Here is a 16,019-nt window from a genome sequence, read left to right on the forward strand (position 1 = left end):
TAATTTTATTTTATTTTTTAATCTAATGTTATTAATTTAGTATAATTATAGTGAAAAAATTTAAAAATTGAAATTTAAAATGGAAAATCAATTATTAATTTAATGTAATTATAGTGAGAAATTTAAAATTTGAAATTTGAAATTGATAATTAATAAGTTGACAAGTGGCATTAAAGGTGACATATAATATTAATGAGGAGTTTTAATAGTATGACACTTGTCAATAGAAAAATAAACCTATTCATTTATTATAATAGGGATATATATATATATATATATATATATATATATATATATATATATATATTATAACTGAATAATTTCAATCGTTTATGTGACTTCTATCCGCAAGTTAGATATTAATAAAATTAAATATAATATATGGTTTAATTTTATTTATAGTTGTTGTTATTGTTAATTAATTTTTTTTTTAATTTATAATGTTTTAATTTCTATCATTATAATTATTTAAAATATCAAACATTATTTTTTGATTTTAAAGGTCACAATATAACCATTTATACAAAGTTATTTTTAATTATTGTTATTAGAAGTTATTTTAAGCTACTTATTTGAAAACTTTTAACGATTATAAAAATATCTTTAGGAAATGGTTTACATGCAATAACATTGTAAATCTAATAAATTAAGTATAATATATTAAAAGTTAAAGACATAACTTTATAAGCAGAAGTAAAGATATTATTTTAAAATTGAAATATAGTTTATTTATGATTACAGTTTAGGTTTAATATTTATTTAATCTTATTAACCAACTTATAATCATTATTAGAAAGACTCTACAATTGATCATTTTAACTATTTACAAAATATTTTTTGGGATGTTTAATTTAAACTAAAATTTATATTTAAGTTGACCCTGTAATGTTATATTTAAATTAATAATTTAAGTATTTTATACAAATTGTTCAAAAGTTGTATTTTTAAAATGATAATGGTTTGCATTCAAAAATATATTAAAACTAATAAATTAAGTATAACATGTTAAAAGTTAAAAAACATAACTTAATAAGTAGAAGTAAAGATATTATTTTAATATTGAAATTTAGTTTATATATGATTACACTTTAGGTTTGATATTTATTTAACCTTATTAACTAACTTCTAATTATTATTAGAAAGAAATTGAAAAGCCATTCGAGTTTCAAATGAATGTGGTGAAAGGAAAAATGCATGAGAGTTTCAAATGAATGTGCATTTTATTAAATATAACAATAACGCTGTTATTAAATATGATATAATAATTCGTATACTAAATTGATATAATTTATTGATTATTTTGAATCCTATGATAATATATACATCTATTATAAGTGCATAATCTCAACCGTTTGAATGACTTCTACCCGTGATGTAACAGCCCGGAATTTCAGGTATTCTTATATTTATGGTTTTGGGTGTTTTAAGAGGGGACTCGGCGAGTTGGAGCCTAGACTCGCCGAGTAGGATCGCGGATCTGGCCGCGGGTTCGCGACTGGACTCGACGAGTCCGGATATGGACTCGGCGAGTCTGCGCTGTTTAGCGAAAACCCTAACCGTTCAGGTTTGGGACGTATATGAGGGACTTTATGGCCGTCATTGTTCACCCTAGTCCTCTGAGAGAAACCCTAATTCGATTGTGAGCATCTGGAGCAAGGTAGAAGACCATTGTTGATTTTGGAAGTGTTGTTTTGCAAGGAAGAGGAGGCTTGGTTAAGGGAACAACAAGGGAAGCCACGTTCTGAGAATTGGGGACACAAAGAGCACGTTATTCAGGTAATATTTCGAATTGCATCCTTCTATGATTGATGTGTATATGGATTTAGGGTTTATTGAACCCTTTTGTGGCTAGATTGAGTGTTACCTTAGTCCCCCAAACGATTGGAACCCTGTATTGGGATCTTTGGAAGTCCAGAATGTCCCATGCCTGAACATTTCGTGAATCAATGGAGGTTTTGGATTGGAATCCTTATGCCTTAGGTCAAAATGTAAATTATGAGTCTTGGGGTGTATTATGAGCACCGAAATGAGGACCTTACGTGATGAATCAGTCTAGGAAGGCCAGACCTATGAATGGTCGGAGCAGTTCTGACCTTAGAAGCAGTTTGAGCGGTTGCATGGCATGGACTCGCCGAGTCCGATGAACAGACTCGGCGAGTAGCTTGAAGATTAACTGGGACTCGTCGAGTTGTTCTTCAGACTCGGCGAGTTGAGTCGGGGTGGCCCCGCGATTCTTCTAGGAGGAACTCGTCGAGTCAGGGGAGATACTCGACGAGTAGAAAGGGAATCTTAGAGAATTGGTGAGGACGTCTAGACTCGCCGAGTCGCCCTAGCACTCGCCGAGTCCGGTCAAAGTTGACCGTTGACCGTTGACCAGAGTGGACCTGTGTTGAATTCTTAGGGATAGTCAACATTAGAGATATAAAGTGTTAAATAGGGACATTATGATGTTATAGGAGGATTAGAGCTCGGAGAATCGGGCACGAGGGATTCCCAGGTTGTGAGATATCGAGACACGCGAGGTGAGTCTTCTCATTATACTTTACCTTGAGTAGGTAACCAGAGTTATATGATAGAGTGTTTGTATGCTATGTATGTTATGTGTTGCACTGCATTCTTCTATGTGATATATGCTATGCTTGTGTACAGAGTTAGAACCTGAGGGTTCACAGAGTATGGGTGCACGGACCCACAGAGTTATAGCCTCGAGTGGCTAATATGTGTTACATAGTATTTTGGGGAACTCACTAAGCTTTATGCTTACAGTGTTGGTGTTAATTATTTCAGGTACTAGTGAGGATCGCGGCAAGGCGTCGGCCTGATCAGTGCACACACGCGGGACTTTTATATTATGTGATCTTGGGGATTTTATATATGTTATGAAATGAATTACAAACAATGATGTTTTTATGAATATTAAATGAAGTTATCTTTATTAAATGTGAAAAATTATTTTTTAAATATTTGGTGTTACAATTTGGTATCAGAGCCTTGGTTTGAGGGATTCGAGTACACCTTCGGGCGTATTTGGACTCAAACTGAGGATTGAGATGTAATTTTCAAAAGGTTAAAAGATTTTTAAAAGACGCAGAGCAAGAGATGTGTGTACTATCAGCCTGCGCCCGAACGGTGATTTCCCAAAATACCCTTACATTATGTGATGTTAATATTGATATGATGTATCTGCATGCTAGAGTAGGCTAGGCATTGCTATTAGAACTAGATTGGACTGATTGTGTTGCCTTAGCCTAGGGAGAGGTGAGCTGCTATGAGATACTTGAGAGTGAGTAGGTAGCAGCGAGGAACTTATGAGAGATCTATTAGAGAGTAATTTACGCATGATAGAGTACTTGAGACCTGGAATCCGAAGAGGAGGACTTGGAGTGTATTCTGGTGCGGTGTGGACAGTAGTATTGGGCCCGTACTACTGGAAGCACCGGAGCGGGGTATAGCTCAAGTAAGAATCTTTGGAATGCCAAGAATCAAGGAGGAAAGAGTTGACGAGTGTGAGGGTGTTCATGGGGATTCTAAATTTATTGTATGTCGTATTTCAGCGGTAGATCATGGTGAGGACACGTTTCACGTCCGAGAGCAGTGGTACCAGTGAGGAGGATATCCGCCGGATCATCCAGGAGGAGGTAGCTGCAGCCATCAGGGCAGAGATTCCGGAAATGTTTGGGTCCATAAAGACCACACTGATCGAGACGTTCAACGAGCGTTATGCCGCTCTCACTGAGGCTGCTGCTGCAGCGGCTACCGCAGCGGTGACTGCTGCAAGGCCGCAGGGTGGGGACGCGTTACTATTCCGGGAATTCAGCAACACAAAACCACCAGAGTTCGATGGGACCCCGGGTCCGGTGGCAGCGATGAGGTGGATATCTGATATTGAGGGGTGCTTCTTCACTTGCTCGTCTCCTGAGCATTTGAAGGTTCGATTTGCGCTGAACCAGCTTCGCTTGGGAGCGAAGGACTGGTGGAAGTTTGCAACGACGCATTATACGCCGGCCGAGCTTGCTGCGGTGACCTGGGAGAGGTTCACCACCATGTTTCGAGATGAGTACGTTCCCCAGGTGGAGAGGGAGCGTTTAGCACAGGAGTTTCTGACCCTCAAGCAGGGTACTGAGTCTGTTACAGCAATCACGAGGATGTTCCATGAGAGGGCGATGTTTTGCCCTGAGCACGTGCCCACTGAGCAGGCACGTATGAGCCGCTACTTGAGTGTCTTGAGGCGGGATATTCGGGAGTTTGCTGCAAACTCCTCGTATCGGACATTTGCCGAACTTCAGGCAAATGCCCGGAAGAGGGAAATCGAGCTTGAGACTCAGGCCAGGGAGGAGGCGGAGTCTCAGGGGAGGGATCGACGACCGGCACAGTCGCAGCCGGCCGCCAAGCGGGCCAAGCCTGCTGATCCCAGACCAGGGAGCCAGAAGGGCCGCACTTGCGGAAAGTGCGGCAAGGGGCATGACGGAGTTTGCCGAGCAGGGTCTTGCTACAAATGTGGCAAGGAGGGGCACATGGCCAAGGACTGCCCAAGGGATTTGCAGTGTGCTTTCACTGCAACCAGACTGGACACCAGAAGGCTGAGTGTCCGCAGCTGCGCGGAGCACCTCAGGGATCTGCTCCTGCCGCCATCAGAACTACAGAGAGTCGGCCTATGAAGATCGAGGCACCGAGAGCTCGAGGGAGAGCCTTCCAGCTGACTGCGGAGGAAGTCCGCGCTGCGCCCGATATGGTGGCTGGTACGTTTCCTTTCATATATTTATATTGATGTTGAAATATTATGCTTATATTAGGTTATGCGTAGGTACCTTCCTTGTGAATTATGTGCTTGCTTTAGTGTTATTTGACTCGGGTGCGAGTCGGTCTTTTGTATCTCTGGCCTTTAGTCAGCATATCAGTGCTAGTCGTGAGGCATTGAGTCGGCCTCTGAGAGTCTCCATAGCTGATGATAGAGTGATTTGTGCCACGGGGGTTTTCCGGGGATGTGTGTTAGAGATTTTTGGGGTTGAGTTTCCGATTGACCTAATTCCTATCGCGATGGGTGATGTCTGTGTCATTGTGGGCATGGACTGGTTGAGCCGATTCAGCGCAGTCATCGACTGCGAGCGTCAGCTGGTGACTATACGAAACCCTAGTGGGGGAGTTCTTTCGGTGTACGGCGAGGGTACGCGTTCGGGATCAGCCTTTTGTTCGGCCGCCAGAGCAAGGCAGTGTCTATAGTAGGGCTGTAAGGGTTTTGTGGCGTATGTGATGGATACGCGAGCGACTTCCGAGAGACCGAGTTCAGTTGAGGAGGTACCAGTGGTGCGTGAGTTTCCAGATGTCTTTCCCGAGGAGCTGCCGGGAGTACCTCCTATGAGGCAAGTGGAGTTTGGTATTGATTTGATTCCGGGAGTCGCGCCTGTCGCTAAGGTGCCTTATCGTCTTGCACCTCCAGAGATGCAAGAGTTATCCTCGCAGCTTCAGGAGTTGCTGGGAAAGGGATTCATTCGGCCGAGCAGCTCGCCGTGGGGAGCACCTATTCTGTTCGTCAAGAAGAAAGATGGTTCACACCGGATTTGCATTGATTACCGGGATTTGAACAAGTTAACGGTCAAGAACCGTTACCCATTACTGAGGATCGACGATTTATTTGATCAGTTGCAGGGAGCATCTTGGTTTTCCAAGATCGACTTGAGGTCGGGATATCATCAAGTGAAAGTGCGGGATGAGGACGTTCAGAAGACAGCATTCAGGACGCGATATGGGCATTATGAGTTTGTGGTGATGCCTTTTGGGCTCACCAACGCTCCGGCGGTATTCATGGATCTCATGAACAGGGTATGTAGGCCGATGTTGGATCGGTCAGTGATTGTATTTATCGATGATATTTTGGTGTATTCGAGATCTAGAGAGCAACATGAGGAACATTTGAGGGAGGTCCTTGGGGTGTTGAGATCGGAGAAGCTTTATGCAAAGTTCTCCAAGTGTGACTTTTGGTTGCAGGAGGTCCAATTCCTAGGACATGTTGTTAATCAGGAAGGGATATTGGTCGATCCGGCCAAGGTTGAGGCGGTGATGAGTTGGGAGGTGCCGAAGTCACCCTCTGAGATCAGGAGTTTCCTTGGATTGGCAGGGTACTATCGGAGATTTATTAAGGACTTCTCCAGAATTGCAGTGCCACTTACTAGATTGACCCGTAAGGGAGTTGCATTCTCATGAGGATCCGAGCAGCAGACCACTTTTGAGACACTTCGCTAGAGATTGTGCGAAGCCCCGGTGTTAGCTCTCCCAGAAGGGATGGAGGATTTTGTAGTTTATTGTGATGCATCTATTTCGGGGTTGGGTGCAGTACTGATGCAAAGAGGACATGTAATAGCATATGCATCGAGGCAGCTGAAGCCTCACGAGACGAGATATCCCACGCATGATCTAGAGCTGGGGGCGGTAGTGTTCGCCCTCAAGATTTGGCGTCATTACTTGTATGGAGTTCGTTGCACGATATACACTGACCATAAGAGTTTGAAGTACTTGATGGACCAGCCCAACCTAAACATGCGTCAGAGGAGGTGGTTGGATGTGGTCAAGGATTATGATTGCGAGATCCTGTACCACCCGGGCAAAGCTAATGTGGTAGCAGATTCGTTGAGCCGTAAGGGGGAGAGCACTCCACTACGAAATGTATGTTTGAGGTTGACTGTGATAGCTCCAGTACTGGATGCCATTCGTGGGGCACAGTCTGAGGCTATGCAACCGGAGATGCAGAAGAGGGAACGGGTCGTTGGTTTGGTCTCAGGGTTCGTTACTGATGATCGAGGGTTGATGACCTTTCAGGGTCGGATTTGGGTACCGTTTGTGGGCGGTACGCGTACTACTTTGATGGAGGAGGCACATTGATCGAAATTCTCGATCCATCCCGGGACTACAAAGATGTATTTGGATTTGAGGAGAGAATATTGGTGGCCCTGCATGAAGAGGGATGTCGTGTGGTTTGTAGAGAGGTGCTTAACCTGCCGTAGGGTTAAGGCCGAGCACCAGAGACCACATGGCAAGTTGCAGCCATTGGAGGTTCCCGAGTGGAAATGGGAACAGATCACTATGGACTTCATCACTAAATTGCCGAGGACTGCCAGAGGAGTTGATGCAATTTGGGTGATTGTAGACAGATTGACGAAGAGCGCTCGCTTCCTTGCCATTAGTGAGAGTTCTTCAGCAGAGAAATTGGCGGAGGTGTATGTGAGAGAAGTAGTATCTCGGCATGGGGTGCCGATCTCGATTGTTTCAGATCGTGATGTGCGTTTCACTTCTAGGTTCTGGAAGAAATTTCATGAGGAGTTGGGTACTAGATTGCATTTTAGTACCGCATATCATCCTCAGACAGACGGTCAGAGTGAGCGGACGATTCAGACGCTCGAGGACATGCTTCGGGCGTGTGTATTGGATTTTGGGGGTAGCTGGGATGCGTATTTACCCTTGACAGAGTTTTCCTACAACAACAGCCATCATTCGAGCATTGGTATGCCACCCTTTGAGCTGTTGTATGGTAGGAGGTGTCGGACTCCCATTTGCTGGGGAGAGGTGGGGCAGAGAGTGATGGGAAGTACAGAGATCGTGCTTCAGACGACAGAGCAGATTCAGCAGGTTAGACAGAGGTTATTGACCGCCCAGAGCCGACAGAAGAGTTATGCAGACAGACACCGATCCGAGCTTGAGTTTCAAGTCGGTGACTTCGTTCTCCTGAAGGTCTCTCCTTGGAAAGGAGTGATTCGATTCAGGAAGAGGGGCAAGTTGGGACCCCGGTACATTGGGCCATTTCGTGTGATTGCGAGGATAGGCCGGGTAGCCTATCGTTTGGAGTTGCCAGCAGAGTTGGGGCAGATCCATGATACTTTTCATGTGTCGCAATTGAGGAAGTGTATAGCCGACGAGTCGGCAGTGGTTCCATTAGAGGATATTCAGGTGGATGCGAGCCTGAATTATGCCGAGAGACCAATGGCCATCAGGGATCGGAAGATCAAGGTTCTGAGGAACAAGGAGGTACCTCTGGTGTTGGTTCAGTGGCAACACCGGAAGGGATCGGAAATGACTTGGGAGCCGGAGCGTGAGATGCGGGAGCAGCATCCGGAGCTATTTTCAGAGTGAGACTTCGAGGGCAAAGTCTAGTCCTAGTGGGGGAGAGTTGTAACAGCCCGGAATTTCAGGTATTCTTATATTTATGGTTTTGGGTGTTTTAAGAGGGGACTCGGCGAGTTGGAGCCTAGACTCGCCGAGTAGGATCGCGGATCTGGCCGCGGGTTCGCGACTGGACTCGACGAGTCCGGATATGGACTCGGCGAGTCTGCGCTGTTTAGCGAAAACCCTAACCGTTCAGGTTTGGGACGTATATGAGGGACTTTATGGCCGTCATTGTTCACCCTAGTCCTCTGAGAGAAACCCTAATTCGATTGTGAGCATCTGGAGCAAGGTAGAAGACCATTGTTGATTTTGGAAGTGTTGTTTTGCAAGGAAGAGGAGGCTTGGTTAAGGGAACAATAAGGGAAGCCACGTTCTGAGAATTAGGGACACAGAGAGCACGTTATTCAAGTAATATTTCGAATTGCATCCTTCTATGATTGATGTGTATATGGATTTAGGGTTTATTGAACCCTTTTGTGGCTAGATTGAGTGTTACCTTAGTCCCCCAAACGATTGGAACCCTGTATTGGGATCTTTGGAAGTCCAGAATGTCCCATACCTGAACATTTCGTGAATCAATGGAGGTTTTGGATTGGAATCCTTATGCCTTAGGTCAAAATGTAAATTATGAGTCTTGAGGTGTATTATAAGCACCAAAATGAGGACCTTACGTGATGAATCAGTCTAGGAAGGCCAGACCTATGAATGGTCGGAGCAGTTCTGACCTTAGAAGCAGTTTGAGCGGTTGCATGGCATGGACTCGCCGAGTCCGATGAACAGACTCGGCGAGTAGCTTGAAGATTAACTGGGACTCGTCGAGTTGTTCTTCAGACTCGGCGAGTTGAGTCGGGGTGGCCCCGCGATTCTTCCAGGAGGAACTCGTCGAGTCAGGGGAGATACTCGACGAGTAGAAATGGAATCTTAGAGAATTGGTGAGGACGTCTAGACTCGCCGAGTCGCCCTAGCACTCGCCGAGTCCGGTCAAAGTTGACCGTTGACCGTTGACCAGAGTGGACCTGTGTTGACTTCTTAGGGATAGTCAACATTAGAGATATAAAGTGTTAACTAGGGACATTATGATGTTATAGGAGGATTAGAGCTCGGAGAATCGGGCACGAGGGATTCCCAGGTTGTGAGATATCGAGACACGCGAGGTGAGTCTTCTCACTATACTTTACCTTGAGTAGGTAACCAGAGTTATATGATAGAGTGTTTGTATGCTATGTATGTTATGTGTTGCACTGCATTCTTCTATGTGATTTATGCTATGCTTGTGTACAGAGTTAGAACCTGAGGGTTCACCGAGTATGGGTGCACGGACCCACAGAGTTATAGCCTCGAGTGGCTAATATGTGTTACATAGTATTTTGGGGAACTCACTAAGCTTTATGCTTACAGTGTTGGTGTTAATTATTTCAGGTACTAGTGAGGATCGCGGGAAGGCGCCGGCCTGATCAGTGCACACACGCGAGACTTTTATATTATGTGATCTTGGGGATTTTATATATGTTATGAAATGAATTACAAACAATGATGTTTTTATGAATATTAAATGAAGTTATCTTTATTAAATGCGAAAAATTATTTTTTAAAATTTTGGTGTTACACGTGAGTTACTCATGAATAAAAATAAATATAATATATGGTTTGATGTTATTTATAGTTGTGGTTATTGTTAACTAATTTTTAAACTTTATTTGCTTAACGTTTTAATTTCTATCATTATAACTATTTAAAACATTAAACATTGTTTTTTGATTTTCAAAGTAACAATATAATCATTTATATAGAGTTATTTTTAACTATTTTTATTATAAGTTATTTTAAGCTACTTATTTGAAAACTTTTAACGATTATAAAAATATATCTTTAGGAAATATTATAGTTAAATTGAGATTATAATTTAGTTTTTGCATTTAGCACTATAATTTATCACTTTTAACTATTCACAAAATATTCATTAAGTTTTTTAAGTGGAACTGAAATTTATATTTAAGTTGACAATATTCATTGAGTTATATTTAAATTAATAATTTTAAGTATTTTGTCTAAATTGTTCAAAAGTTGTAGCTTTAAACTGATAATAGATTACATACAAGTTATTAAATCTAATAAATTAAGTATAATATATTAAAAGTTAAAGATATAACTTTATAAGTATAAGTAAAGATATTATTTTAATATTGAAATTTAGTTTATTTATGATTACACTTTAAGTTTGATATATTCATTTAACCTTATTAACCAACATTTAATCATTATTAGAAAGACACTACAATTTATCACTTTTATCTATTTTCAAAATATTATTTGGGTTGTTTAAATTAAACTAAAATTTATATTTAAGTTGATCGTGAAATGAAATATTTAAATTTATAATTTAAGTATTTTATACAAATTGTTCAAAAGTTGTAGCTTTGAAATGATAATGGTTTACATCCAACAATATATTAAAACTAATAAATTAAGTATAATATGTTAAAAATTAAATAACATAACTTTATAAGTAGAAGTAAATATATTTCTTTTAATATTGAAATTTAGTTTATATATGATTACACTTTACGTTTGATATTTATTTAATCTTATTAACCAACTTATAATCATTATTAGAAAGAAACTGAAATATCGTGGGAGTTTCAAATGAATGTGGTGAAAGGAAAAATGTATGGGAGTTTTAAATGAATGTGGTGAAAGGAAAAATGTTTCATTTATAAGTATATAGATAGTATAGTTGAAATATTTACAAATATATGTTTTTTTTTTAAATATAACAATAACGTTGTTGTTAAATTTGATATAATAATTCGTATACTAAATTTATATAACATATTGATTATTTTGAATTATATAATTATATATATCTATTATAACTGTATAATGTCAACCGTTTGAATGACTTCTATCCACGAGTTACTTATGAATAAAGTTAAATATAATATATGCTTAATGTTATTTATAGTTTTTGTTATTGTTAAATAATTTTTTAAAATTTATTTTCTTAACGTTTTAATTTCTATCATTAGTATTATTTAAAACATCATATATTGTTTTTTGATTTTAAAGGTAACAATATAATCATTTATATAGAGTTATTTATAATTATTGTTATTGTAAGTTATTTTAAGCTACTTATTTGAAAACTTTTAACGATTATACATATATCTTTTGAAAATATTCTAGTTAAATTGTTATTATAATTTAGTTTTTGCATTTAGCTTTAAATTGATAACGGTTTACATACAACATATTAAATCTAATAAATTAAGTATAAAATGTTAAAAGTTAAAGACATAACTTTATAAGTAAAAGTAAATATATTATTTTTATATTAAAACTTAGTTTATTTATGATTAGACTTTAGGTTTGATATTTATTTAACCTTATTAACTAAATTATAATCATTGTTAAAAAGATACTACAATTTATCACTTTTAGCTACTTTCAAAATATTATTTGGGTTGTTTAAGTTAAACGAAAATTTATATTTAAGTTGGTCCTGTAATGTTATATTTAAGTTTATAATGTAAATAGTGTATACAAATTGTTCAAAAGTTGTAGCTTTAAAATGATAATGGTTTACATCCAACAATATATTAAAACTAATAAATTGAGTATAATATGTAAAAAGTTAAAAAAAAAAAACATAAATTTATAAATAGAAGTAAATATATATTCTTTTAATATTGAAATTTATTTTATATATGATTACACTTTAGGTTTGATATTTATTTAATCTTATTAACCAACTTATAATCATTGTTAGAAAGAAATTGAAAAGTCCTGGGAGTTTCAAATAATTGTGGTGAAAGAAAAAAATGTTTCCTTTATAATATAGTATGATATGATATGATATGATATGATATCACTAGGCGATTATCCGCGCGTTGCGTGGAATAAAAATTATATAATTAAAAGTTGACAAATACATGTTTGAATTAATCATGTTATTAATACTAACTAGGAAATAATAGCTTATTATATTAATTTGTTATGTAAAATTGTAATGATTCTATACCATGTTATAATATCTACTAAAATCATATCATTTAATGGTTGTTATTCGGAACTGAAATATGAATAAAAATAAATATAATTCTCGATTTAGTGTTACTTTTAACATTACGAATAAGTAATTTAGAAATTACTTATTTGATATTTTCTTAAGGTAACATAATATTATTTATAAGGTTATGTTATTTTTACCTATTAGTATTATTAATGGTTATGATTTAAAAACCATTTATTTGGAGAATTTTCACTTATTAAAAACAATTAGTTTTGGAAAACATAAGGAATCCATCTTAAGCTCTTTAGAAAATAGAAGAAAATATTCTCCACTTGTGGTGCTCGAATTTGTTCAACCTCGGTTAGTTGTCGTACCATGAAGAAAACCATCTCGTGTTTACTTTTTTCATTCATAAGACAATATTACCATCTCGTCAAATAAAACTAATCAACTACACTTGTTTTACCTCGGTTAGTTGTCGTACCTCAGTTAGTTGTCGTACCATGAAGAAAACCATCTCGTCAAATAAAAAATTAATCAACGACAATATGTTTGTTCGAAAAAACGAACATGCATTATAAAAATTGATACTGAAATACACTTGTTTTCTTCACAAATGACCTTGAAAATACTTTTTTTATCTTTGCATCAATCATTTTTTAAAGTTTCCAATCTGACATACATCCATCTCAAATCCTTCCAAAATATTCTACCAACTTGAACTATATATATATATATATATATATATATATATATATATATATATATATATATATATATATATATATATATATATATATATATATATATATTAATCAATTGGAGTCATAACTATCATTAGATATAATGAGTTAAAAACTCTTGAACTGTATTTCAAAATAATTATTACAAAGAAATATGAAAAAAATATAAGTTTCAAATGAATGTGATGCTTGGAAAAATGCTTCATTTATAAGTATACTAGGCGAATGCCCGCACGTTGCGCAGAAACGCCTATATAGTTGAAGTGTTTACAAATATATGTTTTTTTTTAAATGTAGCAATAACGTTGTTGTTAAATTTGATATAATAATTTGTATACTAAATTTATATAATATATTTATTATTTTGAATTATATGATAATATATATACATATATTATAACTGCATAATCTCAATCGTTTGAATGACTTCTATCCGCGAGTTACACATGAATAAAATTAAATATAACATACGTTTTAATGTTATTTATAGTTGTTGTTCTTGTTAATTAATTTTTTTAAATTTATTCGCTTAATCTTTTAATTTCTATCATTATAATTATTTAAAACATTGAACATTGTTTATTGATTTTAAAGGTAACAATATAATCATTTATATAGAGTTATTTTCAACTATTATTATTGTAAGCTACTTATTTGAAAACTTTTTACAATTATAAAAATATGTTTAGGAAATAGTTTAGTTAAATTGAGATTACAATTTACTTTTTGCAGTTATCACTATTATTTATCACTTTTAACTATTTACAAAATATTCTTTGGTTTTTCTAAGTGGAACTAAAATGTATATTTAAGTTGACATTGTAATATTATATTTAAATTAACAATTTAAGTAATTTGTTCAAACTGTTCAAAAGTTGTAGTTTTAAACTGATAATGGTTTACATTCAACAACATATTAAACCTAATAAATTAAGTATAATTTGTTAAAATTTAAAGACATAACTTTATAAGTAGAAGTAAAGATATTATTGTAAAACTAAAATTTAGTATATTTATGATTACACTTTAGGTTTGATATTTATTTAACTTTACTAACCAATTTATAACCATTATTAGAAATACATTACAATTAATTACTTTTAACTATTTACAAAATATTATCTGGGTTGTTTAAGTTCAACTAAAATTTATATTTAAGTTGACCATGTAATGTTATATTCAAATTAATAATTTAAATATTTTATACAAATTGTTCCAAAATTGTATCTTTAAAATGATAAGTAGAAGTAGAGATATTATTTTAATATTGAAATTTAATTTATATATGATTACACTTAGGTTTGATAATGCATGAGAGTTTCAAATGAATATGGTGAAAGAAAAAAATGCTTCATTTATAATATAGTATGAAACTCATAATTATTATTATAAAGAAATTGAAAAGTCATGGAAGTTTTAAATGAATGTGGTGAATGAAAAAATGCATGAGAGTTTCAAATGAATGTGGTGAAAGGAAAAATGCTTCCTTTACAATATAGTTTGAGATATGAGATGATATAAATAGATAGATATAGATACTAGGCGAATACCAACACGTTGCGCAAAATACAAAAATATATTTGAAATCTTTACAAATATATATATATATATATATATATATATATATATATATATATATATATATCAATGACATTGTTAGCTCTTATATAATATATCTTTTAATAAGTCGGTATAAATACTGTTTGTTTTGAGTTATATGATAATATAGACATATTTTAAATTCTATAATCCTAATTGTCTCAATGGCCTCTACTTGCGGGTTATTCATGAATAAAATTAAATATAATATATGGTTTAATAATATTTATAGTTGTTATGATTAATTAATATTAAAAGTTTTATTTGCTCAAGATTTTAATTTCTATCATTGTAATTATTTAAAAAATCAAACATTGTTTTTATTTTTAAAGGTAAAAATATAATTTTTTTTATATATGCTTACTTTTAACTATTGTTGTTGTAAGTTATTTAAAATAATACATTTCTAAACTTTTAATTAATTTAATTTGGTTTCAGAAATTTACCCTTTTTAAAATTTATTTGATGGATATTATTAATTTCTTTGATTGTAATTATTTAAAACAACAAACATTGTTTTTGTTTTTAAAGATAATATTATAATTTTGTATATAATATTCGTTTTAACTATTTTTATTGTAAATTATTTTTAAGCTGCTTATTTGAAAATTCTTAATGATTATAAAAAATAGTTTCATGGTTTTTTTTGTTAATTTAGGAATACAAATTAGATTTAACACTATAATTTATAACTTTTAACTATTTATAAAATAGTCTCTTGATTTTTTTTAAGTTTAATTGATATTTTGATATAAGTTAACCATTTAACATTATATTGAAATTAATAATTTAACTATTTTGCATAAAATCATAAATTATACACAAGTTGTGACTTTAAAATAACAATTGCCCAGATACGACAACATATTTAAACTAATAAGATAACTATAATATATTAAAAAGTTAAGTCATAATTTTATAAATAAAAGTAAAATATGATATTTTAATATTATTTTTTTAGTTAATTTATGGTTAAAATTTGGTTTTTACATTAATTTAACATTAGCAACCAACTTATAATAACTATTAGAAAGAAATGAAGAGTCATGGATGTTTCAAATACATATGGTGTAAGTAAAAATGCATCTTTTATAAGTATAGTAGATGAATACCCGTGCGTTGCGTGAAATATAATAATATATGTGAAATTTTTACAAATATATGTTTTCTATATATAGCAATGATGTTATTGTTAGCTCTTATATAATAAATCTTATAAGAATTTGGGATAAACATTATTTGTATTGAAATATATCGTGTAGACATTTTTAAAATTTTATAATCTCAATGGTCTCTACCTGCGTGCTACTAATGAATAAAACAATGTTTGATATTTTAAAAATTTTATTTTCTTAAGATTAAAATTTCTATCTTTGTAATTATTTAAAACATCAAACATTGTTTTTTAAAGGTAACAATATAATTTTTGTATGCAATGTTATTTTTCAGTATTGTTGTTGTAAGTTATTTAAAATAACATATTTGGAAAATCATAATTATTTTAATTTGGTTTA

The sequence above is a fragment of the Lactuca sativa genome, chromosome 5, assembly GCF_002870075.4.
Source record: "Lactuca sativa cultivar Salinas chromosome 5, Lsat_Salinas_v11, whole genome shotgun sequence".
Lineage (NCBI taxonomy): Eukaryota > Viridiplantae > Streptophyta > Magnoliopsida > Asterales > Asteraceae > Lactuca > Lactuca sativa.